The sequence below is a fragment of the Nicotiana attenuata genome, unplaced genomic scaffold (assembly GCF_001879085.1).
Source record: "Nicotiana attenuata strain UT unplaced genomic scaffold, NIATTr2, whole genome shotgun sequence".
NCBI lineage: Eukaryota > Viridiplantae > Streptophyta > Magnoliopsida > Solanales > Solanaceae > Nicotiana > Nicotiana attenuata.
This window is the reverse complement of record NW_017671458.1, coordinates 155,992-183,577: the sequence shown is the minus strand read 5'-3', so window position 1 is coordinate 183,577 and position 27,586 is coordinate 155,992. Positions and strand designations below refer to the sequence as shown.

The following is a 27,586-nucleotide window of genomic DNA, read 5'->3' as shown; positions in this document are numbered from 1 at the left end:
TGTTCAGTGTACGAGTGATTATTTTGGCCTTATAGGCCCGTACGTCATATGTATAAGTTAGTATATCAGGTTGGGTCATTTTATGTCGAGTGTTCCCTCATGCTTTATTCTTATTACCTCATACGGCCCTCCTAGCCCATTTAGCCATGTTGATCTAATGAGAAAGACACGTTACGTTGGTACTAGGTTGAGTAAGGCACCGGGTGCCCGTCGCGGCCCATCAGTTTGGGTTGTGACACCAGTCTTCACTATTGGAGCAGATCAAGGCTCGACAGTTTGATGATCCGCACTTGTCGGTTCTTAGAGAGACGGTACTACACGGTGGTGCCAAGGAGGTTACTATCGGTGAGGATGGTGTTCTACGACTCCAGGGTCGCCTTTGTGTTCCTAATGTAGATGGCTTGAGGGAGCTGATTCTAGAGGAGGCACACAGTTCTCGGTATTCTATTCATCCAGGTGCCACGAAGATGTATCGCGACCTGAGGTAGCATTATTGGTGGCGGCGGATAAAGAAGGACATAGTTGAGTATGTTGCGAGGTGTCTAAATTGCCAGCAGGTTAAGTATGAACACCAGAGGCCAGGTGGCCTACTCCAGCAAATGACTATACCTAAGTGGAAATGGGAGCGCATTACTATTAACTTCGTAGTTGGATTGCCGCGGACCTTGCGGAAGTTTAATGCAGTTTGGGTCATCGTCGACAGGTTGACTAAGTTGGCCCAGATTTATATTCAAGAGATAGTTCTTCACGGTGTTCCTATTTCCATCATATCAGATAGGGGCCCTCAGTTCACTTCGCATTTCTGGAGAGCCGTATAGAGTGAGTTGGGGACTCGGGTAGAGCTCAGCACAACCTTTCATCCCCAGACCGATGGGCAGCTGGAGCGGATAGTTTAGATCTTGGAAAACATGCTCAGAGCATGTGTGATTGACTTTGGAGGGCAGTGGGATCGATTCTTGACTTTGGCCGAGTTTGCTTACAACAACAGTTATCAGTCCATCATCGAGATGTCCCCATTTGAGGTTTTATATGGTCAGCAATGTCGTTCTACCATCGGATGGTTTGAGTCCGGCGAGGCTAAGTTATATGGTACTGATTTGGTGAAGGATGCCTTAGAAAAGGTAAAGTTGATCCAAGAGCGACTTCACACAGCATAGTCCAGACAGAAGAGTTACACAGATCAGAAGGCGCGTGATTTATCATTTATGGTGCGCGAGAAGGTTCTCTTGAAAGTCTCACCGATAAAGGGGATCATGAGGTTTGGGAAGAAGGGCAAGTTGAGCCCAAGGTTTATAGGTCCATTTGAGGTGTTGAGACGAGTTGGGGAGGTTGCTCATGACCTTGATATGCCTCCCACTCTATCTGGAGCTCTGGTTTTCCACGTGTCTATGCTCCGAAGGTATCATGCTGACAGGTCACATGTGTTAGAATTCAGCACGATTCAGTTAGATGAGAGTCTGGGTTATGGGAGGAGCCAGTTGCTATTGTTGACAGACAGGTTCGCCAATTGATGTCCAAGAAGAATTATGCGGTAAAATTTCAGTGGAGGGTCCAACCAGTCGAGGAGGCGACTTAGGAGTCCGAGGAAGACATGCAGAGCAGATATCCACACTTATTCAACACTTTAGGTATGATTCTAGACCTTTTCGAGGATGAACGTTTGTTTAAGAGGTGGAGAATGTAACGACCTGGCCGATCATTTTGCTTTCCAGAACCCCGTTCCCCTAAATAAGACTCCCGTATGTGCTTTTAATATTTTATGACTTGCGGGGATGGTTATTTCGGGATTTGGAAGAGTTTGGGTTGAAATCGGAACACTTGGTTCCATGGTTTGGCTTTTAAAGGATAAGATTGACTTCGGTCAACGTTTTAAGTAAACGACCTCAGAATCAGGATTTGACGGTTCCAATAGGTTTGTGTGATAATTTCGAACTTGGGCGTATATTCGGGTCGGTTTTTGGATAACCCGGGAGCGTTTCAGCGCCTAATAGTGAAAGTTGGCTCTTTGAAGGTTTTTAAAGTTCTTTAAATTTGGTTTGGACTAGGTTTTGGTGTTAACGAGGTCCAATTGGGATTTCAATACCGGGAATAATTCCGTATGGTGATTTAAGACGTGCACGCAAAATTTGGTATCATTTCGAGTAGTTTAAGAGCTCGTTTGGCTTAGCTGATTTAGAGTAGCTAATAAGCACAGGTGCTGAAAAGCACTTTTAAGTGCTGAAGCTGATTTAAAAAATAAGCATTTACGTGTTTGGATAAAAGTGCTAAAATTAATAATAAGTAGCTAAAAAATTGGGTATACAAAGAGTTTTGTTTTAAAAAGAAGTATTTTAGGGATAAAATAGTAAATATTTTGGTCAAACCTAAAGTGCTTATAAGCTAAAATTTGATAAGTTGGGGGAGACCAACTTATGGCTTTTGGCTTATTTTTGGCTTATAAGCACTTAACTTATAAGCACTTTTATTTTAACCAAACGCGTAGATAAGCCAAAATGTGCTTATAAGCCAGTTTGACCAGCTTATAAGCTTAGCCAAACACCCTTTAAGTATATTTCGGCATGTTGGGAGTAAGTTAGAAGAACTTGAAGTTCATATTTTGATTCAACTGGTTTGGGGGTGTGCTTCTTAGTTTTAATGTTGTTTTTTGCGTTCCGAGAGTTTGAGCAAGTCTATTTTATGATTCAAAACTTGTTGGTACACTTGGGTGGGGATCGGGGGCCCCGGGTATAAATCGGACGAGGCTCGGACTAAGTTGGCCAACCGTAGGTACGAGCTCGCAGGTGCAAGCCACGAGCTGCAAAAGCGGACCAACAAAGGGGAGGCCAGTGATTGCAGAAGCGGACCAGAGACGCACCTGCGAAGGCGCAAGTGCGAAGTAGCCATCACAGAAGCAATCTGCAGAAGCGGAGTAAGCACCGCAGGTGCGGTACCGTAAATGCAGCCAAGGCACCACAGGTGCGAAAATCGCGGAAGGCAGTGTGTTGTTTTAAGTCAGGGTTGGAGCATTTTTTGCTCATTTCTTACACTTCTTGGGGGCGATTTTGGAGCTGGTTAGAGAAGGATTTTCATCAACCAATTGGGGTAGTAATTTCTACCGAATATGAGTTAAATACAGAATTTATGGGTAGATTTAACATGTAAATTAGTAAAAATCATGGGGTTAGGTGAAAACCTAGGTTTCTAATAAAAATGGGATTTAACCACGAAAATGATTATGGAATTTAGTAAAAATCATATAATTGAGTTCATGAGGTTATGGGTAACAACTTTCTTTGAAAATTTCCGCAATCCGGACACGTGGGCTCGGGGGTGAATTTTAGGAATTCTTCAATCGGGGTTGGGTAATCACTTTAATAGTTAGGATATGAACTTTTGAACATGTATCGACTATTTTATATAACATTTGACTAGTTTTGAGTCGTTTGGCACCGAATTGAGGGTTTAAAGCACAATTATGGACCGGAAAGTAAGCTTGGAGACGAGGTAAGTCTTTTTTCTAACCTTGTAAGAGGGAATTAACACCATAGGTGAGTTTAATTAATATGTGGTTCTATTTGTGGAGGTCCACGTACGCACGAGGTGACGAGAGTCCGTATGTAGCTACTAATTATGCTTATGTCCGGGTAGTCTTAGGTTTACACCATGCCTTGTTGACACCGTTATTTGATTATGCTTTTTATTTGCCTTGAATAGAGCTGAGAATGAGCATTTTAAGATTTAAAAGTTTCCAGTTTGAATTTATTATTTTTGGAAAGAATTGAAGAATATTATGATAACTTTGAGAAATCTATTTTCACTCGCGTCGCAAGTATATTCCGCGAGCGAGGTAAAATTCTGCTACTCTCATGGGAGCGGGCCGTTCGCCTCGGCAGGTTAATAGATGCATCTATGTTTCGTGCCGTTCGCTCCTCGGCAGTGCATACAGTTTATGTATATGTATTTTGGATCGGGCCGTACGTCCTCGGCATAATTCGTGCAAAATAATATTCGGAGCCCAATTGTACTTGCTATTGTTTTATTGGCTCGAGAGCTTGAATGATTAAGTGATGGAAATTTATTTGGGGACTTACTATCGGTGAAAGGATTGTTCATTTATTTCTTGTTATTGAGTTTTATTATTATTTGCATACCCCATACTTATTTAGACTTTTAGTATTTTATTATTAGCCCATAGTAAGTGTTGAAGTCAGCCCCTTGTCGCTACTTCTTCAAGGTTAGACTAGATATTTACTGGGTACATGTTGTTTATGTACTCACGCTACACTTCTGCACTAATCGTGTAGGATCTGAGGCAGGTGCATCAAGATATCAGTCCGGCGCGCATCCTTGATTACTACGAGACTTAGCGGTGAGCTACCTTCCGAGCCCGTTCTGCAGAAGCCGAAGTCTTTCTTTTGCTTTATTTTCTGTCTGTTTCATTTCAGACAGTAGTGTAGTATTCTTTTATATATTGTACTAGTAGCTCATACACTTGTGACACCAGGTCTTGGTAATTAAGCTAGTAGACACTTGATGATTTTTGGTATTTATTTATCTTATTTGCTCTTAAATATTATTTATCTCTCTTTTCACTTCTTACTTATGCACTAATTAAAAATCAGCTATTTTCTAAATTATTAAAAGAAACAATCATGTGGTTAGTTCACTGTTGGCTTGCCTAGCAGTAACGTTGGGCGCCATCACGGCCTATATGAGAAATTGGGTCGTGACACATACTCTTTGTTTTGTTTACATAAAAGACCTCATCAATTTTTTCTCTTCTTCATTAAAAAGATCAAAACAATCCCTAGTCACAGTGCTACGGGAAGAGATCAAAAATAAGGTTGTGCTATTCATAAAGTCTCTAAAACTTTCTTTCTCAAAAAAACTGAAAGGAAGCTCATCAACTATTACCATACGACATAACGCCTTCCTACACTCTTCTTGATCAAATTTTCAAGTTACAACAGCTACATCACCTTGGCTACCCCCCGGAACAGATTGAAAGCCTAAGTTTGATTGCTTTTTATCAATATTAGAAGGACGTTTAGGACACTTAACCATATGAGAAAGAAGTGTCGACGTACCGTCTTTTGTCTTACAACAATACTCATGAAAGCAATAGTCATATTTTGCTTTTGTATTCCTTTCGGAACTAACAACTTCTACAAATTGATCCTACGCAATAGACATTTTTCTCCTCTTTTTTGTTATTAGACTCAGTTGTTTCAGCTTGACTTACTGCATTTGAATTAGAAGCTCCACTTTCACCCATCACCTTATAACTTTGTATCTTTTCAACCATGTTATGACTCACTACAATAATAAAAAATAAGCAATGAATACATACATAGCCAAATTAATCTGATAACACGATGCGAAAAAAAAGGCGTGTCATTATCATAGATGGCACATATGCAGACAAACAATCGATTACGTTCCTAAGGTTTCCTAGCAGACTATGTTGACATTCAATTCTGTAACTTAGCTAGAAGTTGTAATTCGATTCTGTAATATGCAGATAGATAAAGGTACACCATGTGAGAAAAACCAATATTCATATAAAACTGGGCAGCCACCTTTAATTGAATCAAGAAGTTGGAAAAGAATAGTAATATACAAACAACAATGGGAAGGAAAGACAGATAAACAATGGTGTAATTTCTTAAACAACAAAGGTTGATTAGAAAGTTGAGATAAGCTTTCTAAATTTCCAAGAAAACACTTCCAATTTGATGATAAGTAGTTCACAAGAAGTAGTAATCATCCTATTATAATCAGATGATGAAATTCTACGAGCAGATTCAGATTGAGATGAGAGCGAGATTGCCTTACTGTGTGACGAGTAACAAGTGATGACTAATGAGCACGAGGCGACAAGCATATTCAGATTTCGAATTTTCGACTTCAAGAGAGAGACGACGACTTCTCTGCCTCTAGTGGCTGCAGACAATTGAGAATTAGGAAATAGAAATTAGGGATTTTGCCACTTAGTGTTTCAATAGTACTTTATATACATATGGGTAAAAGCGTAAATACACAAAAAAATTAACGGATTAACGATTTACCCGATAAGAAAATTGAGTAATCCGTCCCCAAACCGTTAAGTCATTAATCATAAAATCTCAATTTGTTCCCCATCCATTACCCCGATAATTCGATACCAATAAGCCAATAAGCTATCGGTTCGGTTCGGTAACGGCTTCGGTTTGGGTTTTGAACAGCTCTAGATTACGTGGTACAATTAGGTCGAATAAATCCTTCTGGAATAAGTATTAAGGTGCTTGAGAACCTTCTTATACTATTTTATTCAATGTTTGTTTTATCACTCCTTTATCTGGTAATGTAATATAGGCATTAGGTTTGCCAATAATGATATCCCCTAACATACCAAAACTAGTTGTCATCCCACTGTTTGCCGAAGATGTAAGGATTTATACATAAAATAATTTTTTATTTAATTGATAATCATATAAAGCAGGCGATATTTAGCCATTTGCATCAAGCTCAAACTTCCTTCCTGTATGCGCGTCCCGCCAGAAGAACTCGCTATAATAAGAGGTAGAATTAATTGGTAGCGTGTTTAATCAAATGGGTAATTTTCTTTTTGAATACGAATCACATACTACCCCCCATAAACTGAAATTTTTTAAGCCCAATTGTTACGGGAATATTGTTCCATTTTCCTTCAACCAAATGTTATTTTTAGTCTACGCTTAATCGAAAACCTTCAATGGGATTACAAGCTCACAATGATTGTCACAGGAGTTTATAAAAATCAATAGTAGCTAAAACAAGCTGCACAATTCAGTTGCCCTGTGCATGTTTCAAAAGACTCGGTTAATTGTCATTCTTTAATAAGAATCAATACGATTTTTTACAAGGCTCCTCCTCCGAATGAAATTTAGACCATATCTTCATCCATTGGATCCCAGGTACCTGAATCAATCAAAGTTCATGTCACGATCCAAACCAACGGGCCGCGACGGGTGCCCGAGTCCTACCTGTCGAACACCCTTAAGCATGTGTTTAAGATATAAACATGAATACCATATGCGAGGAAACCTGTCCAAAAGACATATGTACATATACATGCGGAAATACAGTGGGGGCGAGCCGGCAAGGCTACTTACTATCCAACTATACATAACTGTATACAGACCTCTAATAGAAACACAACTGTACAAAGACGGGACTGAGCCACGTCATACCCATATGTCTATATACAATCATATCATACCAAAATCAAAGGCAGCTCCGGATCAAGTGGAGCACGCCAACTCTCACTGATCAAGGATCCTAAGAAGGGGGACCATCGACTTGCCTACCTGCACCTGCGGGCATGAAACGCAGGCCCCGGGAAATAGGGCTTCCGTACGAATAATGTACTGAGTATGTAAGTCATGAAAATCAGTACATAAAAGACATAGATGAAACATGGAATAAGAAATTCCGCCTATAAGTATAAATAACTTTCCAATTCCTAAAACAATTATAACATCATGCACGTGCGTGTAAATGTCATGTCATGCATAGGTATAGGTGTACATAACATCATCAAGCCTCTGAGGGCATCCCATCATATCATCTCGGCCACTATGGGCAAAATCATCAACATATACCCACTGATCAGGTGGTGGTGCGTATATAACGGCGTAACCTTTTTCCTTATCCCATATACATATATTTACATATATACGCGTATATAACGCCATCTGATCATGGGTTAGTGTAAATGAATGCAATGCATGAAATGCATAAGAAAATACGTTAATAAGATTTTCTCAGAATACCATAAAAATCAATATACCTTTCGGATAAACTTTATCAAATACGTATTTTTCTGAGACCATGAACAGAAGATATAATAATAATTCACATGGGGAATCGAGAATATAGACACCCCTAGTACTTCTATGAATAGAGTCATTTATGAAAGTTGCATATTTTGCTGGTTTTATTTGTATTATTTGGATCATGCCAAAAAGAAAGAAGGGATAGCCTTAACATACCTGGAGCACAGTTTGAAACTTGGTGGATAATGGGGGGCCCTATACCTTTCTCTACTTAAATACTAGGCTTTTCATCAGCAGCAAGACTCGAACCCATGACTTAGAGAAAAAGAAACTAACCTTTGAAACAAAGAACCAAATATTTAGACAGACATGGTTCCAGGAACTATATTCTAAGCCGAGCGCAAACCATTAAAATCTTTCTCAAGTTGATATTGGCTACTTTAATACAACATTGGAAGGAAATTTCAAGATAGAACTATTCATCAAGACAGACAAGAGCATTGCATATACTGCAGGAATGGAGAGCTTTTGTCACCTAAACCGTTTTAATACTTGCAACCTCACACTTACTTTGGTCACAAGACACTAAAGAAGAGTTTGTAAACTTTGGTTGGGAATCGCTAAAGTTCTGATTTGGTATTGGAGTGTTTTTCATGAAATCTTATAGTGTTATCTTCATTCTTTTGGTGGCCTACATAATTAATGCTTGGTGTCACCTTTCTTTCAAAGTGTGACACCTTGCTTTCTTTATTAGTTAGTCATTACAAGGAAGGGGGTTGCTTGCCACGTTGGGGGGTTAAATCTTATCCCACTTTTTAATTAATTACCCACTTAATTAAGAATTATCTCACTTACTTAAAATACTACTTTTAGTACACTTTACGTATCCTACTATCGTGATCGTGGCGTACCTTGTATCGCATTAGTCCATAAATACCGGGTATTGTAGCTCGGACCGTATTTTATCCCAAATCGACAACCTTCAATGAAACTCATTTTTATTGATTCGTTTACCCTTTATCCTTCACGAAACATACTTATCGCTCGTTATAAATGGCATAAATATGTATAACCTCAAGATAATCTCATCCCTGAACTTACGTCGATTAACTTACGACTAAACTTTAACGTACGAAAACGTGAGATGTAACATCCCCCCCCCCCTAGAAACATTTGTCCCCGAATGTTTAATTCCGTGAGATCTATATAACTTTGGTAGAGTCGCCTTGGTAACAATACTACTACCAAATCTTTCTGTAGAAACTCAATAATTCAAGGCCGCATAGGACCACAATCATCAATAACGATAATAGCCTCACACGACCAATGACAATAATTAACACAAGAATCCATACACGTACCTTAGGCTTGTGATGTCTCAGTCAGACCCTTCTCTGGAGGAGGAAGTAAGTAGGGATATCTAGACTTCATGTCTTCTTTGGCCTCCCAAGTCATTTCTTCCACATTGTTATTTCTCCAAAGTACTTTTATCGAAGCTACGTCTTTAGTTCTTAATTTCCGAACCTGTCTGTCTAATATAGCAACAGGAATTGCTTCATATGATAGCCGCTCTGTGACCTGAACGACGTCAACTGACACGATTTTGGAAGGATCTCCGATACATTTATGGAGCATAGACACATGAAAGACTAGATGTACAGACTCTAAGTCCGAAGGTAAGTCTTACTCATATGCTACCTGGCCAACCTTGCGTATGATCCTATATGGTCCAATGTACCAAGGGCTAAGTTTTCCATTCCTACCGAACCTCATGACATCTTTCATCGGTGATATCTGTAGGAATACGCAGTCGTCAACCTGAAACTCCAAGTCTCGCCGTCGATAATACGCATTAGACTTCTGAAGGCTATGAGCTGCTAATAGCCTTTCCTGTATAAGCTTAATTTTCTCGACTGCCTGTTGTACCAATTCTGGTCCTACTAACGTAGCTCCCCATATTGAACTACCCTATAGGCGACCTACACTTCCGACCGTAATGAGCTTCGTATGGAGCCATTTGAACACTAGAATGGTAGCTATTATTATATGCGAACTCAATAAGCGGCAAATGATCATCCCAACTACCTTCGAAGTCTATCACACAAGCTCGTAACATATCCTCAAGTGTCTGAATAGTACGCTCAGCTTGTCCGTCTGTCTGGGGATGAAATGTTGTACAACGACTTACCTGAGTCCCCAATCCTTTTTGGAAGGACCTCCAGAAGTTAGCTGTAAATTGAGCTCCTCTATCCGAATAATAGATACAAGGACACCATGCAGTCGTACTATCTCCTTAATATAAAGCTTGGCATAATCCTCTACAGAATATGTAGTCCTAACAGGCTGAAAATGGGCTGACTTTGTATACGCTGGGTACGCGGTAAGCCTACGATGAAATCCATATTGATTACTTCCCATTTCCAAGTCAGAATCTCCATAGCCTGCAATAATCCACCAGGTTTTTTGGTGCTCAATCTTGACCTGCTGACAATTAGGGCACTGAGCAACAAACTCTGCTATATCCTTTTTCATTCCATCCCACCAATATATATCCCTAATATCATGATACATCTTGGTTACTCCTGGATGAATAGAATAACAAGAATAGTGAGTTTCTCCCATAACCTGCCGACATAGCCCTGCAATATTAGGGACACATAATCGCCCTCGATATCTGAGGACCCTATCTTATTTAATTTCAAACAGTGTCTTCTCCTTCTGAGGGGTGGTATCCCTATAATGAACTAACAAAGGATCCTCGTACTGGCGTTCCTTTACTTCAGTTACTAAAGAGAATGTTGCCGTGTCCTGAATAGTAATTCCAATATCACCTGAGTCCAGTAACCGAACTCTAAGACTAGCTAGCTGATGAACCTCGTGGGCTATTCCCTTTTTTCTGGCTGTAAATATGACAGGCTACCCATAGATCTACGGCTGAGGGCGTCGGCTACTACGTTCTCCTTCCCCGGATGGTACAAAATATCGACGTCATAGTCTTTAAGTAGTTCCAACTATCTCCTTTGACGTACATTCAATTCATTTTGCTTGAAGATATACTCGAGGCTCTTATTATCCATATAAATTTCAACATGAATGCCATACAAGTAGTGCCTCCACATCTCTAGTGTATGAATCACCGCGGCTAACTCTAAAACGTGGGCCGGGTAGTTCTTCTCGTGCTTTCTCGTTGTCTAGAAGCATAAGCTACAACCTTACCATGCTGCATCAGTACACAACCCAACCCAACGCCCGAGGCGTCACAATAGATAACATGACCACGGTCCCTTCTGGGAGCGTTAGAATCGGTGCTAAAGTTAATCTGTCCTTCAATGCCTGGAAACTCCATTCGCAAGCATCAGTCCATTGAAACTTTGCTCCCTTTTGAGTCAACTTTGTCAAAGGTGGTGGCAAGGCTACTTACTATCCAACTATACATAACTGTCTACAGACCTCTAATAGAAATACAACTGTACAAAGACGTGACTAAGCCACGTCATACCCATATATCTATATACTAGCATATCGTACCAAAATCAAAGGCAGCTCTGGATCAAGTGGAGCACGCCAACTCTCGCTGATCAAGGATCCTAAGAAAGGGGACCATCGACTTGCCTACCTGCACCCACGGGCATGAAACGCAGGCCCCGGGAAATAGGGCGTCGGTACGAATAATGTACTGAGTATGTAAGGCATGAAAATCAGTACATAAAATACATAGATGAAACATGGAATAAGAAATTCTGCCTGTAAGTCTAAATAACTTTCCAATTCCTAAAACAATTATAACATCATGCACGTACGTGTAAATGTCATGTCATGCATAGGCATAGGTGTACATAACATCATCAAGCCTCTGAGGGCATCCCATCATATCATCTCGGCCACTGTGGGAAAAATCATCAACATATACCAACTGATCAGGTGGTGGTGCGTATATAACACCGTAACCTTTTTCCATATCCCATATACATATATTTACACCACAAGGTATTTAATCCATACTTTAAACATGATTATTTCTATAAACATGATTCAAGTGTTGAATACAATACTACACACTTAGATATTCAATACAAAACAAGGAAATAAAGAAATGAGTACAAATGAGTAAGAAATTCATAACCACAATCTTCAAAACCAAAGTGTGTGTGCAAACCCTAGCTTCCAACCTTGTTCTTTCTAGTGTTGAGACTGAAAATAAGCCAAAGATATCTTCCCAATAGGCTTGGTCGTGTACTTGTGGGTTTGGAATTGAGAAAATGTGAAATGTCAATCCAACCCAGTTTTGATACCCGTCGATGCACCTGCGGAAGAATCCTCGCAGGTGCGGTTCCGCATAAGCGGATACCCTAACGCAGAAGCGGAAAATTGAAGGAACTTTTGGCACAGCAGATGCGGGCCCCCAAGCGCAGATGCGCAACCGCAGAAGTGATAATCTACATGCAGATGCGATTTCTGGCAAAGTAACTCATCTTCGCAGATGCGTGTCTATTCACGCAAGAGCGGGGCCGCTTCTGCGACCAATCTTCCGCGGATGCGGAATCACGGGAGAGTTTTGCATGGTTTTCACCATTTTTTGCTCAATTCCACTCCAATTGAATTCAAATCACTTCATGGAATCATTTAAACCTAACAATACACACCATAAACAACCTCATATTATAGTTAAAGGACATAAAAACTAAAGAAAAAAGACTAGAATGAGTGGTAAAATCACCACTCATCAACACCCCCAACTAAAAGCTTTTGCTTGTCCTCAAGCAAATCAAAACCAACAATTCAATGAGGCTCTACCATTTAAAGCACACGTAGTATTACTATTATTTACAAATCACATTCTCAAATTATGCACCATACTTATGGATTTGGTTGGTACTAGTAATTAGGCTCAAGCATGTGAGTCTTAACCAAATGACTCCCTCATTTAAAACAACTTTAAGAAATGCAAAGGATTTTCAAAGTAATCAAGTGACAACAAAAAGCCTCAAGAAGTGACTCAAAAGCACTAGTTTACTACATATGCTCCATTTACTCATTTTCGGATACAACAATGTTACCAATCCATCCTAATTCAGGTGCCCTCACAAGAAAGAAAGTCCTAAAATCACCATATTTACAATAATAACACAAGAGACAAATGCACAAAGACGCTCACTCTCAACAAAGAATTTCAAGTGTTACAAAATATCATACCATAAGATTGCTCTTATTTTAATTCGCCGCCTATTCAAGAACATTCAGTTGGAGATCCCATAAGGACTTTTTAAGCTTGTAATGTAGGTTTAGGAAAGGGTAGGATAAGCATTTGGGATACAAATGACTACACCCTCCTTGAACACTACTCACATTTGTCTTTCTTTTTGCATTTTGCTTTTTTTTTTTAACCACATAGCCTTTATTGCCATCTTGTTACCAACATAGAACCACCTTGAAGTTCCTCTCTAATTTACTCAAGGCTCCATATTTATATACACATATTTGTTTTTATAAAACTACTTCCTTTTGGAGCATGAGTAATTATACCTCAATGTACAACTGTAACGACCCGAACAGCCGTTTTGAGCTTTTACACTTCGCTCGTCAGTTCTTGGGCATGACTAGCCCCTATTATGTATTGTGACTTATGTAAATCGTCGGTTTTGGTTTTCAGGTTAATCGGAATAGATATGGAAGGATGATTTAAAGCTTGAAGCTTTAAATTTGAAAGGTTTGACTCGGTCTTGACTTGTTAGTATTTCATATCAGATTTGGATTTTTATGATTTGATTAGCTCCATTAGGTGATTTGGGACTTAGGAGCGTAATCGGAATGTATTTTGGAGGTTCGTAGTAGATTTAGGCTTGAATTGGCGAAAGTGGAATTTTGGCGTTTTCCGGTTGATAGGTGAGATTTTGATATAGGGGTCAGAATGGAATTCCGGAAGTTGCATTAGGTCCATTGTGTCATTTGGAATGTGTGTGCAAAATTTTAGGTCATTCGTACATTGTTCGACAGACTTTTTGATCAAAAGCATAATTCGGAAGATTTTGAGAACCTTAGGCTTGAATCCGAAGTGTTTTGGGTGATTTGATGTTGTTTGAGGTGTTTTAAAGATTGGTATAAGTTTGAATAGTAGTATATGGCTTGTTGGTGCTTTTGGTTGAGGTCCTGGGGGCCTCGGGGTGATTTCGGATGGTTCGCAGAAAGTTTGGAAGTTGGTTTTGGCAGCTGAAGATGTCCCATTGCTGTCATAACCGCACCTTCGGCTAGGGGACCGCAGGTGCGGTATCACAAAAGCGTGGTTGGCGCCACAGATGTGGCCAAAGGCTGGTTTGAGTGAAATCGCAGATGCGGTATGTGAACCGCACCTGCGCGACCGCAGATGCGGAGAGAGGGTCGTAGGTGCGGGAGGCGGCTTAAGTGATGACCGCAGAAGCGGTTCATGGACCGCAAAAGCGGTACCGTAGAAGCGTTAGCAGGGCTGCAAATGTGGAATCCCTGGGCCAGAAGTATATAATGTTTCCTTCGCAAATTTTTGGCTAAGTACTCCATTTTTTAAGACGGAAAACGAGCTAGGGCAGTGAAATCAAGGGAAAATCGAGGTGAATCAGTTGGGTAAGTTCCCTAAGCTTCATTACTTGAATTTATGATCATTTTTCCATTGGTTAATCATGATATTAGTGGAAATTAAGGATAAAATTTGAGGAAACTAGGGTATGGTATTGGAGACCTAGACTTGAGGATTTGAGGGGCCATTTTGGTCGGATTTTGGAACTTTTGATATGTCTGAACTCGTGGGGAGATAAGGAGTCTAATGATGTAAATTTTATCAAATTCTGATACGTGGGCTCGGGGGTCGGGTTTGGTTAATTTTGGAATTTATGTTGTAAATTGATTATTTTTGCATGGGCTTCATTCCCTTAGCATATTTTGACGTTGTGATTCTGATTTTGGATAGATTCGACGTGAGTTGAGGCCGATTCGAGGGGCAAAGGCATCACGGGCTATAGTTTGGACCGAATTGAGGTAAGTAATGATTGTAAATACTGTTCTGAGGGTATGAAACCCCTGATTTCACATGTTGTGCTACTTTGAGGTGACGCACACGCTAGATAATGAGTGTGGGGTCGTGCACCCTTGGAGATTGTGACTTGGTCCATCCCGTACGACTATTAAGTCGTGTATTTTACTTGAAAACTATTTAATATTGTTATATCTTGGAAAATATTATTGTGTTTGGGGCTAAATGTCGTGTCTGGGCCTTGTGCCGATTGTTTGGACCCTTAGGGGATTTTAGTACTATTTTACCTAACTGTTTTGATTTAATGTTTACACTCAGTCATGTTATATTCTTACTGTTTACATAACTCGGTTTATTCACTCCTTTTGATTTCATAAATGATTTTGAGCCGAGTAATTGACTTACTGTTGCCCGTGTGGCTTGTAAGATTTTGACTGAGTAAGGTCGAGGGACTGTGTTGTGAGGATACTATATGATCGGGCTGCGCGCCGCAACAAGTGGTACCAATTGTGATATATGAGAGGCCGAGGGACAGATTTATTGTGCCACAAGGTGGCTTGTGATTGATATGAGGCTGAGAGCCTAGTGATTATGCCACGAGATGGCTTGATATTGCGCTTGGGTCGTAAGGGGCCCCTCCAGGAGTCTGCACACCCCCAGTGAGCGTGGGTACCCAGTGTGATTATTCTGTTTATTCTGTGAGGACGAGGGCCGGATTGATTATGCCACGAGATGGCTTGTTATTGCGCTTGTGACCGTAAGGGGCCCCTCCCGGAGTCTGTACACCCCCAATGAGTGTGGGATGTGTGATGCATTGTAGCCTGAGGGGTTGTTGTTGTTTCATATTGAAGCCCGAGGGGCTGTTCTTGATCTATGTTGCTCGAGGGGCGGTTCTTGATACATGTTATGCCCGAGGGGCTGATTACAAGTGATTATGAGGTAGCCCGAGGGGCTGGTTCTATTGATATTATTCCCGAGGGGGGGTTTATGGTATATGTTTTGCCCGAGGGGCTGTTTACGTTTCTATCATTTTTACTCATTGTTTTATCACTCCTTTGAAACTATTGAAAGTTGTTTTAAAAAGGAATTTTTACTGAAACTGAGCTTGATTTACGAAGTAAATGATTTTTGTACTATTTTTTTTTGAAATGTACTGTATTTGCTGTAGCGTTATGACGTGGCTTACGTGTTTTCTTAATACTCAGCTTTCATTTACTTTTATTACTTACTGAATTGGCGTACTCACATTACTCCCTGCATCTTGTGTGCAGATTTAGGTATTTATGAACCCGGTAGTAGGTATTGATTGCTCAGTGGCAGAGTCATTGGAGTTAGCAAGATAGCTGCCCGACGTTCGCAGCACTGCTTTTCTCCCTCTTGTCTTCCTTAAGACTGTATTTAGTACATTTTAGATTCTTAGTTGTGCTCAAACCTTAGTAGATGCTCGTGACTTGTGACACCCTGATATCGGGCTTGTGTATTTATTCCGCACCATTAATTTAGACTTACATAATGCGATTGTTGATTAATAAATGGTACTTTGTTGATTAATAAAAGGGAATAAAAATGACTTTTATTGAATAATGGTTAATTCGGGAGTTGTGTCGGCTGGCCTAGTTCCACGATAGGTGTCATCACGACCGGGTCGGTTTTAGGGTCGTGACAAGTTGGTATCAGAGCCTAGGTTACATAGGTCTAGCGAGTCATGAGCAGGTTTAGTAGAGTCTCGCGGATCGGTAAGGAGACGTCTGTGCTTATCCTCGGGAGGCTGCAGAACCTTTAGGAAATTTCACCTTCTTGAATTCTTATCGTGCGTCCTTGATTCAGCTTGAAATGTAACTCTTTGAATTCCTTCCATGCATTCGTATGCGTGCATGAGCGCTCAGTACCAGATGTGCATTGATGGCTTGTGATTCCCTGATCGAGGGACGAGATGTGATCTCTGTGTGTTGATGTTGGGCCGGTCAAAAAGACTTGAGGTCGTATTTTGCCAATAGCTTGAGCCCTGAGTTGTTGATTGCGGGAGCGCGTGTTTCTGGATCTATATGTTCGATTGTGTCCCTATTAAGGGAAGTGATGGTTGGATGACTATGTGATGAGTATGATGTGACTGTGAGATGTGTTCATATGAGTTGAATGAGACGAGAAAGGTCTGCTTCGGGGCAGCAAGAGCTATTTGGTGTTTGATTTCCATCGTGATTTGAAGTATAGCCCCGAGTTATGGGTGTGATTGGAGGACCTTTTGATGTTGCCTCATTGGGAAGCGAAGTAGATTCCACGTTGCGATATGAGTTCAGACTCAGGAAGATTAAGTGACTGCGTAATGTTTATGATGGTGGAAGGGTATAAAGAGATGTTTGTTTGAGGCGAAGCAAGTGGGTTATCTCCTGCGGAGTGTTCTGAAGGTTGTGTGATCCTTATGTTGTTTGTGGAAGACCTCTTTTGCTAGTGAAATATATGTGTTGCAATTTGAATTTTGATCACTTCAGAGAGTGGGCTTGACTGCTACGAGGGCGAATGCAAGATTTGCAGTAGATTTGAGGTACTGATAGTCTGTGTTGTACGAGCTTATGAAGGATTGAGTTTAATCTCACTGCGGTGTTATGGCAGTAATAGAGTATATTCATTATGAGTTATTGTGTGTTTTGATCTATGGCTTTGAGCCAAGTGGGGGAGTCTGCTATTGATTAGGGTATTGCACGGTTATGTGCTATGATGGTTCCAGTTTGAGGCGTATTTGTGAATCAGTTATGGTTTACGGAGGTTGAGGCCGGGGATGGCTCGAGTAAAGGAAATTTCAATAAAGGTTATGTTATGCTTTATGGGTGTATGAGAATCGTGGAATGACTTGAGTTATTATTGGTAAGGGATGTATGGAGCATAGAACAGGAAGTTGGTTGGTTGCATTAAGGTCGGGTTACGCTCTGCGATGTTGGAGTGCTATTGGAGCACATGTCGTCTGGTCCGTTGATCGGTCTAATTGCTGTTTGAGTAGAGTGGATAACTCTCGAGAATGGCTCTAGTAGGTTTAGGATTTTACAAGTAATAATTGGAGATTTTCAAGTTGTACATTTAGCTAGAAACTGAGGTTGCACTGGAAGGTGTCAAGACTAGTGGTATTTCTATATCATTATGGGATTCCATATATCAGTATCAGGAAGGTAAATGGCTTTGGATTCGCAGGAAGTCCCTTCAGGGTAGGTATTTTGAATGCGGTGCTTTTGGGAATGGTTAAGAAAGTATTCAGCGGCTTATGAGCCTTAGACGGTGTGGTTTTATGCTTGGGTCTCGTGTGGTGAGTCTGGGTTGAGGAAATTGTGGTGTTATAGCAAGAAGGAGTATCAAGTTGAAGGTAAATCAGAAGGAAACTCGGATAGATGGGGTAGCTTGGTAGTAGGCCGGATCGGCATGGTGAGGATATGAGTAGTTCTTTGGATGCTTACGAGGTAATGAGTTTCTGCAGGTGTTTTGCGACAATGCTCTTGGGTTTTGGTGACTTGTGTAGCTTGGTTGTGTTAGAAGGAGTCAGTCCAGATGGTTTGATTTTTTGCAAAAGGGGATTCGTAGAGTTCTTGACAATTTCTACCATGGTTAGAGATGTATAATTTCTGCTGGCATGAGGAACATGGAATGTATAGTGATTTTCTTCTAGATGGGATCAAATGGAAAGTTCTTGACTAGTTGAGTATATATTTGATTGTGACTCGGAAGGGATTACGAAGTTCTCATAATTATCATAGGATGGCATGGTATATGTGGTATGTTGTGTAGAGTTGAGTTTGGCATGTGTAAGGTCGCAGTTCAGTTCTGAAAGGAAGGTCATAAATTCTTAGATAGCGCGGCGGTTTCAGATGACTAGGTAAATGATATTACTAAATGGTGTGTCTTGATAAGGGTATAAACTTCGGAAAAAGGGAAATATGTTTGAATTAAGGATACTTCATTAGTATTGTGGCACTCTCTTATTGGATCGACTGTCGATATTCAAGTTGGCTTGGTAGCACAGAAGAATTATAGGAGTATCCCTCATGGAATGATCGAGTATCGGATATGTGTTAGATGTTCGGACAGTGTAGCTAGGATCAGATATGGTGATTCGTGTGCTTTATGGATTGGGAGACTGAGAGTTTCCGTGATTAGATGGCTTTGTGATTGTGGACTGTGAGAAAATAGCTAAGGTTGGTCAGAGGGTAGTATGTGCTATGATTCAGTCATTGTGAACCTCCAAAGAGTTAATTATCTATTGTGGGTGACCAGAGCTGATTTGGGGTTCATTGGTAGGTCCAACATAGATGTGTGTTCTGCACCTGGTCAGATTTGTTTACTCCGAACTGCTATTGTTAAGAGATGTGCCATTCGATTGTTGTTGAGCTTATTCGTGATCTATGAGTTACTCTTCTATGTTACGAGGAGTTGAGCTTTGGTGGTTATATGCACATATGGTGTGGTTGCATTTGGGCTTTATAGCGGGATTTGAATGAGACAGGTATTTGGTGTGTTGCATGATTTGTTGCACATTGGATATGTTCCTTCGGACTGGTGCGGCATTGCGTCATTTGCTTCTCCATGGTTATGGTGATTCACTTTTGGGTGCTAGGCATCAAACTGCGCTTGGTTGATGATTTTGGGCATGGTGATGTGAGGTGTTCCATGCAGACCAGTATTTGGATAGGGTCGCGCATTTCAGTGAAGTTATGTGGAGGTATGATCCTTCGGGCTAGATTCATGTGTTCTGTTTCTACGAGGTGTGATGGGTTATCAGCATTGGTGTGGTGGTACTGGTGAGCTTGTGGTACAACTCTCTCATTTGAGTCATTTTCATGATTTGAGTACGTTCAGATTGTTGCTTATTAGTACGTGGATTGCACGAGTAGTGGCTTTAGATTGTATTGGTGTGTCAAGTTATCAGAGTAGTTGTGCTAGAATTAGATGAGATTGTTGGGGTCCAGAATGAATACAAACGGATTCGGTTTCAGCATGTTGGAGCGATAATATCGATCTTCGGCTCAGAAATTTGCTATGGTCCTCGCTAAAGGAGAAGTGGCTTCATGAATGGTTGATCTGAGGAGTTGTTATGACTTCCTATGTGTTTCACTTATCATTGGCAGTATACGGAAGTGTTGGAATGAGGCTTTATTTGATAAGAGGCTTATTCTCAAAATTCGGATGTTTTGAGCAACTGCTGTGATTAGAAGTTAACGCTACGAGTGTTTGAGTTATGTGGTATGCCATGTAATTGCATCTGAGGTTGCAGGTATGGTTTATTACAGCTTGTTCGGGCTTATTCAGAGTATAAATGTGAGATTCTAATCTTGTAGATGATTTCAGAAGTGGAAATGTGGTTCTAAGGTTTATGGGCTAGGTTGGATTGCAAAATTTTAGTTACATTGTGTTACGGGACTTATATGAGATAGGGTGACATGGGATCACCCCTGGGTATCTGCATGGAAAGGTTATACAACGACTTGTTGGCTTATGGAACAACTATGGGCACGTTCGAGGACGAACGTATGTTTAAGTGGGGAGGATGTAACGACCCGACCGGTCGTTTTGAGCTTTTGCACTTCGCTCGCCAGTTCTCGGGCATGACTAGCCTCGTATTATGTATTGTGACTTATGTAAATCATCGGTTTTGGTTTTCAGGTTAATCCGAATAGATATGGAAGGATGATTCTCAGCTTGAAGCTTTAAATTTGAAAGTGTTGACTCAGTCTTGACTTGTTAGTATTTGATCTCGGATATGGATTTTTATGATTTGGTTAGCTCCGTTAGGTGATTTGGGACTTAGGAGCGTAATCGGAATGTATTTTGGAGGTTCGTAGTAGATTTAGGCTTGAATTGGCGAAAGTGGAATTTTGGCATTTTCCGATTGATAGGTGAGATTTTGATATAGGGGTCAGAATGGAATCCGGAAGTTGCAGTAGGTTCGTTGTGTCATTTGGGATGTGTGTGCAAAATTTTAGGTCATTTGGACGTGGTTTGACATACTTTTTGATCAAAAGCGTAATTCAGAAGATTTGAGAACCATAGGCTTGAATCCGAAGTGTTTTGGTTGATTTGATGTTGTTTGAGGTGTTTTGAAGATTGGTATAAGTTTGAATAGTAGTATATGGCTTGTGGGTGCTTTTAGGTTGAGGTCCCGGGGGCCTCGGGGTGATTTCGGATGGTTGGCGGAAAGTTTGGAAGTTGGTTTTGGCAGCTGAAAATGTCCCATTGCTGTCATAACCGCACCTGCAGCTAGGGGACCGCAGGTGCGGTATCGCAGAAGCGTGGTTAGCGCTGCAGATGTGGCCAAAGACTGGGTTGAGTGAAACCGCAGATGCGGTATGTGAACCGCACCTGCACGACCGCAGATGCGGAGAGAGGGTCGCAGGTGCGGGAGGCGGCTTAAGTGATGATCGCAGAAGCGGTTCATGGACCGCAAAAGCGGTACCGCAGAAGCGTTATCAGGGCCGCAGATAAGAAATCCCTGGGCCAGAAGTATATAATGTTTCCTTCGCAAATTTTTGACTAAGTACTCCATTTTTTAAGACGGGAAACGAGCTAGGGCAGTGAAATCAAGGGAAAATCGAGGTGAATCAGTTGGGTAAGTTCCCTAAGCTTCATTACTTGAATTTATGATCATTTTTCCATTGGTTAATCATGATATTAGTGGAAATTAAGGGTAAAATTTGAGGAAACTAGGGCTTGGTATTGGAGACCTAGACTTGAGGATTTGAGGGGCCATTTGTGGTCGAATTTTGGAACTTTTGATATGTATGAACTCGTGGGGAGATAAGGAGTCTAATGATGTAAATTTTATCGAATTCCGAGATGTGGGCCCGGGGGTCGGGTTTGGTTAATTTCGGAATTTATGTTGTAAATTGATTATTTTCGCATGGGCTTCGTTCCCTTAGCATATTTGACATCGTGATTTTGATTTTGGATAGATTCGACCCGAGTTGAGGCCGATTCGAGGGGCAAAGGCATCGCGGGCTATAGTTTGGACCGGATTGAGGTAAGTAATGATTGTAAATACTGTTCTGAGGGTATGAAACCTGGGATTTCACATCGTTGTGCTACTTTGAGGTGACGCACACGCTAGATGATGAGCGTGGGGTAGTGCACCGTTGGGGATTGTGACTTGGTCCATCCCGTACGACTATTAAGTCGCGTATTTTACTTGAAAACTATTTGATATTGTTATATCTTGGAAAATATTATTGTGTTTGGGGCTAAATGTTGTGTCTGGGCCTTGTGCCGATTGTTTGGACCCTTAGGGGATTTTACTACTGTTTTACCTCACTGTTTTGATTTAATGTTTACACTCAGTCATGTTATATTCTTATTGTTTACATAACTCGGTTTATTCACTCCTTTTGATTTCATAAATGATTTTAAGCCGAGTAATTGACTTACTGTTGCCCGTGTGGCTTGTGAGATTCTGACTGAGTAAGGCCGAGGGCCTGTGTTGTGAGGATACTATGGAATCGGGCTGTGCGCCGCAGCAAGTGGTACCGATTATGATATATGAGAGGCCGAGGGCCAGATTTATTATGCCACGAGGTGGCTTGTGATTGATATGAGGCCGAGAGCCTAGTGATTATGCCACGAGATGGCTTGATATTGCGCTCGGGCTGTAAGGGGCCCCTCCAGGAGTCTGTACACCCCCAGTGAGCGCGGGTACCCAGTGTGATGATTCTATTTATTCTGTGAGGCCGAGGGCCGGATTGATTATGCCACGAGATGGCTTGTTATTGCGCTTGGGCCATAAGGGGCCCCTCGCGGAGTCTGTACACCCACAGTGAGCGCGGGTACCCGGTGTGTGTGATGTATTGTAGCCCGAGGGGCTGTTGTTGTTTCATATTGAAGCCCGAGGGGATGTTCTTGATCTATGTTGCCCAAGGGGCGGTTTTTGATTCATGTTATGCCCGAGGGGCTGATTACGAGTGATTGTGAGGTAGCCCGAGGGGCTGGTTCTATAGATATTATGCCCGAGGGGCGGTTTATGGTACATGTTTCGCCTGAGGGGCTGTTTACGTTTCTATCATTTTTACTCATTGTTTTATCACTCGTTTGAAACTATTGAAAGTTGTTTTAAAAAGGAATTTTTACTGAAACTGAGCTTGATTTACGAAGTAAATGATTTCTGTACTTTTTTTTTTGAAATGTACTGTATTTGTTGTAGCGTTATGACGTGGCTTACGTGTTTTCTTACTGCTCAGCTTTCGTTTACTTTTATTACTTACTGAGTTGGCGTACTCACATTACTCCCTGCACCTTGTGTACAGATTCAGGTATTTCTGAACCCGGTAGTGGGTGTTGATTGCTCAGTGGCAGAGTTATTGGAGTTAGCAAGGTAGCTGCCCGACGTTCGCAACACTGCTTTTCTCCCTCTTGTCTTCCTTAGACTGTATTTAGTACATTTTAGATTCTTAGTTGTGCTCAGACCTTAGTAGATGCCCGTGACTTATGACACCCCGATGTCGGGCTTGTGTATTTATTCCACACCATTCATTTAGACTTACATCATGAGATTGTTGATTAATAAATGGTACTTTGTTGATTAATAAATGGCAATTTGTTGATTAATAAAAGGGTATAAAAATGACTTTTATTGAATAATGGTTAATTCAGGAGTTGTGTCGACTGGCCTAGTTCCATGATAGGCGCCATCAAGACCGGGTCGGTTTTAGGGTCGTGACAACAACCTTACCAATTTCCACTTTGACATCAACACCCCCAACTTAGGCTTTTAGCCTCACTCTCAATATTCAAGGAGGGACGGATTCAAAAGACAAAATTATTTCACAAAAGGGTAAAAGTTTGTAATGAGGTGGCCAAAGAAAAGGTTAAAGGCTCAAATGGGGTAAGCTAGTGATAATATATATGTAATGGTAGGCTTGAAAGGCAAAAGAGGTTTTTCAAAGATCACAAAGAATGCCTAAGGATCCCTCCAACCAAACATAACTATCATTAGCATTGAAAGACCAACCAGGCAAGTTCTAGATGATATAAGTAAACACAAGAATTATTTCTAACAAAAACTAACACACGTGGCACTTGAACTAGTCAAGACGGATCAATTTCACTTTTTTTTATAAGAGAATTTAGAGCAATATCATGCCAACTAGTGTGCAAAGAGTCACTAAAAGAGCCAAAATCTATCACAAAAACTATTCCTTCCCATGCATTTACTTTCTCAATTTAAAACCAAAATTCGGAGGGGTATTCTTAATTCATATTTCACATGCAAGAGACTAATTCTATTAGTACCAAATAATCCAAAAGTCTCCACATAACAAAACAAGACTAATTCCTTTAAGAAAGTCGTCACGCCATCCATCATAGGGAAAAATCACCCGGTTCAACACAAAAATATTCCTCGGGAAAGAACCGTAGCACAAAGAAAACCCAAGGAAATACTACTAAAGAAATAAAATAATGAAAACTATTAAAAAATAACATGAACTATAAACTACTAAAGAATAATTAAAGGAAAAATGAAAAAAATAGAATAGGACAACAAAAGTGACTAATCTGCACATATATAGCTACTTACACTACGCTCGACAAGAGCACATGATACACAATATCAAAACAAGCCCGGCAAGGGCACAAAATATCCATACAACAGAAAAAGCCCGGCAAGGGCACAAGTCAAAGTAGCAATGTATGTACGCCACCCCCAACTAACAACATTGTAGTGTCCTCACTACACAATATCAAAAATAAAACACAAGTAGTTTGAGGGTCTCCCTGAGGTCTGCATCAGACTAGCAGACTGTGGGAGGAAGGCTGATCACTGCTGTGCTGAACTCACAGCCTCATCATCATCAGTCTCATCATCATCATCATCACCAGCACCGTCTGACATGAAGGAATACTCATCGCTATCATCTTTAGCCTCCATCGGTATCTTCTTGCCGGCTGCCCCCATTTGAAGATGGCCTTTATGCCTCTCCACATCTTGATCATGAATTTTCCCTTCTTCTTGTTCTTCACCTTCTCCTTCTGGAAGTCTAACTGAAGATCTGCATGCGCCTTGGCCAAGTTGCCATAGGTTGTCTCGAGTCTGCCAACTGATGTTGTTTTCTCCTAAGACTCTACCTGACTTTTCTGTGCATCTAAGTATCTCCTTATGTCTCCCTGGAGAAGTACTCGGGCCCAGGCTGGGAGGATGAAGGCCCACTAGGGAGCTGTGACACTAACTCCCGGATGGATGTAAGCTGGGAGTTTAGCACCCCAAATGGTCCCTCAGGTGCAGCTGCCTGTGACGATGACTCTGGACCGGCAGCAGTAGTGGTGACTTTCCTTTTCTTGCTTTTTACTGCACTACCCTCACCTGTTACTCTCAGTGAATGAAAGGGTTTATCGGCTGACAACCAACAATCGGTGCTACGCACCTCAACCTCTGCCCTCATGCATAACTCTGTGATCAGCGAAGGGAACATCAACCCTGCATCGTTGTCCAACAAATACTCTCTCAGCTCCCGCATGATATAGTAACCAACATTCACAGGAATGCCGTCCAGAATGCATGCAATGATCAAGGCCCTAATGTAGGAGACATCTGAAATATTCCCACAGGGTGACACCCTGTTGCAGAGGATGTAGAGCCACATTTTTGCTTCAGCTGTAAAGTCAATTGACTTCAAACCCTTTCTCTTGTTTCCCCATTTTGCTCTCATTCTTGGAGGGTAGAGTTTAGAGACAAGCCATTCCCCGTTGTCGCACTGATCCTTCTCTCGCACTGGCTCAAGTGGATAGTTAGGAATCCCAAGTGTGTCATTAATCTGCTCCATCCCAAAACCTCACTATTTTTCCTCTAATGATGAGTTGTGGGTCAGGGAAGTTTGTGCGCTTAAGATTTGCGTAGAATTCGCGCACCTACTCCTCATTGGCTTTGACCATCCGGAGGCTTGGAGACGGGCATAGAATTCTGGGAGCCGCTCGACAAATTTCTCCTCGACGATCCCTTTTTCAAGCACTATCTTTTTGGTGATGAGGTTGTCAAAATATCGGCGTTGACAGTCAGCCGACATGAAGCGTGAGTTATCAAATGGTTCATCAGCCTCCTCCTCAATTTCATGATGTTGCGGAGCATTTTCGTTCATGTTTGGGTCCATTTTAGCTCAAAGTACCTTCACAAAATCAAAATAATGTTAGTCGAGCAATAGAATCATGTTAAGCAATTTAAAACACTGCAATTAGGCCAAAGAATCAAGTTGAACGGGCCCGGGAGGCTCCAGTTGCAAAGCTACTAGAATTTTTAGAAGCTGCCCAGTTTTCGCACCTGCAGAATATCATCCCAGGTGCGGTACCGCATCTGCAAAATTTTCTCTGCTTCTGTGGTTTTGCTTATCATGCCAAAAAGTGCACCTGTGGAACAGTGAACGCACGTGCGAGGCTGCATCTGCGGCAAACTTTTCGCATCTGCGGTGTTCGTACCAGGGTTCAACACCCAGAATTTTTCAACACTTCTCAATTCCTAAACCTGATTTTAGCACCTAATTTATACTCAAGACTTCTAAATTGGTGCAATACAAGATCCTGTGACTCTATTAAGACTGATTTTGTGGTACTTAGCACACAAATTTCTTTTGGACAATTTGTCAAGCACATGACAAGCAGTGAGAATTTTATGCTTTTTCACACAATTTTGGGTTCTTAGATTTCCCAACAATTTGCTCTTCTTCATTAGCATCACACACAAACCTACTCTCAACCAATTTCCGTCACTTCTTGATCCTAATAAAGACTAAACAGAAAATAGAAGGGAAGAAAGAAAAGAAGAAAAAAATGGACAATGGGCTTCCCCAATTGGAGAAGAAGAAGAAGAAGAAGAAAAAGAACAAAGAAGCAAAAGAGAGGAGGGCGCCAAGTTACCTGTGTGGTCTTGTACTTGAGAAATTTGAGTGAGATCAGTGTGAGGAGCAGTAGTGTGAGAGAGGGGAGGGAATTTTGGGTTTTGGGAGAAAAGTAAAGTTCAGAACATACCTGATGAATGAGGGTTCAATTAATTAAAACTTGCCCGATTACCGCACCTGCGGTTGATAAAGTGCTTCTGCGCACCCGCTTCTGCGTAAGGCAACTGCACCTGCGTAAAGCCCGCATCTGTGTCTTTAAAACCGCTTCTGCCTTCACACATCTGTGAGCAAATTTCTGCAGATGCGGTTAGACCAGATGACTGGTGCCCAGATTTTGCAGCCACTGTTTTGTGCATTCCAAATCCTCAAACTCCTCAATTCAACTCCAAAGAATCTGAAACTTGGCAGATTAGTCAACAATAACATACTAAGCTATTCTACAAAAGAAAATTTCAAAAATGACTACAATTTTGAAAATGATGGGTTGCCTCCCACCAAGCGCCGCATTTAATGTCGTGGCACGATGCAAAACAACTATACCACTTTTCTCGCCACTTCGATGATATGAATTTGGCACCCAACTTGGAATCAAATTTGTGACCACGAGCGGTGGGGCGTGGTAAGTAGATGATCAAGCCAAGCCTTAATTTCTTCATTTTGCACTTCTTGGCTTTTATGTGAGGAATGTCATTTTGCCTTCTTGTTCCCTCAAATTGTAAAATGTATGGCCTTTGTCTTTCCTCCTCGCAATCCCTCATTGACTCGTGTAATCCAATTTCTATATCACCACACAATTCCAATGTTGAAAAATGCTTCAATTGTGACATCAACTCTCCTAATTGCAATTCTTCCCGGATTTTGACATCCCTTTTTCCCCCGGACTAGAGTCAATCTCAACCACATTTTCATTCACACCGGTTGACTCTAATTTCATATTTTTCTTGGCATCACTAACACTCATG

General features: G+C 41.2%; 1 pseudogene; it reads right to left on the bottom strand.

Moving 5' to 3' along the window:
- Positions 1-6,158: 6,158 nt before the first annotated feature.
- The window catches only part of LOC109208425, a 33,125-nt pseudogene continuing 11,697 nt past the window's right edge, over positions 6,159-27,586 (bottom strand).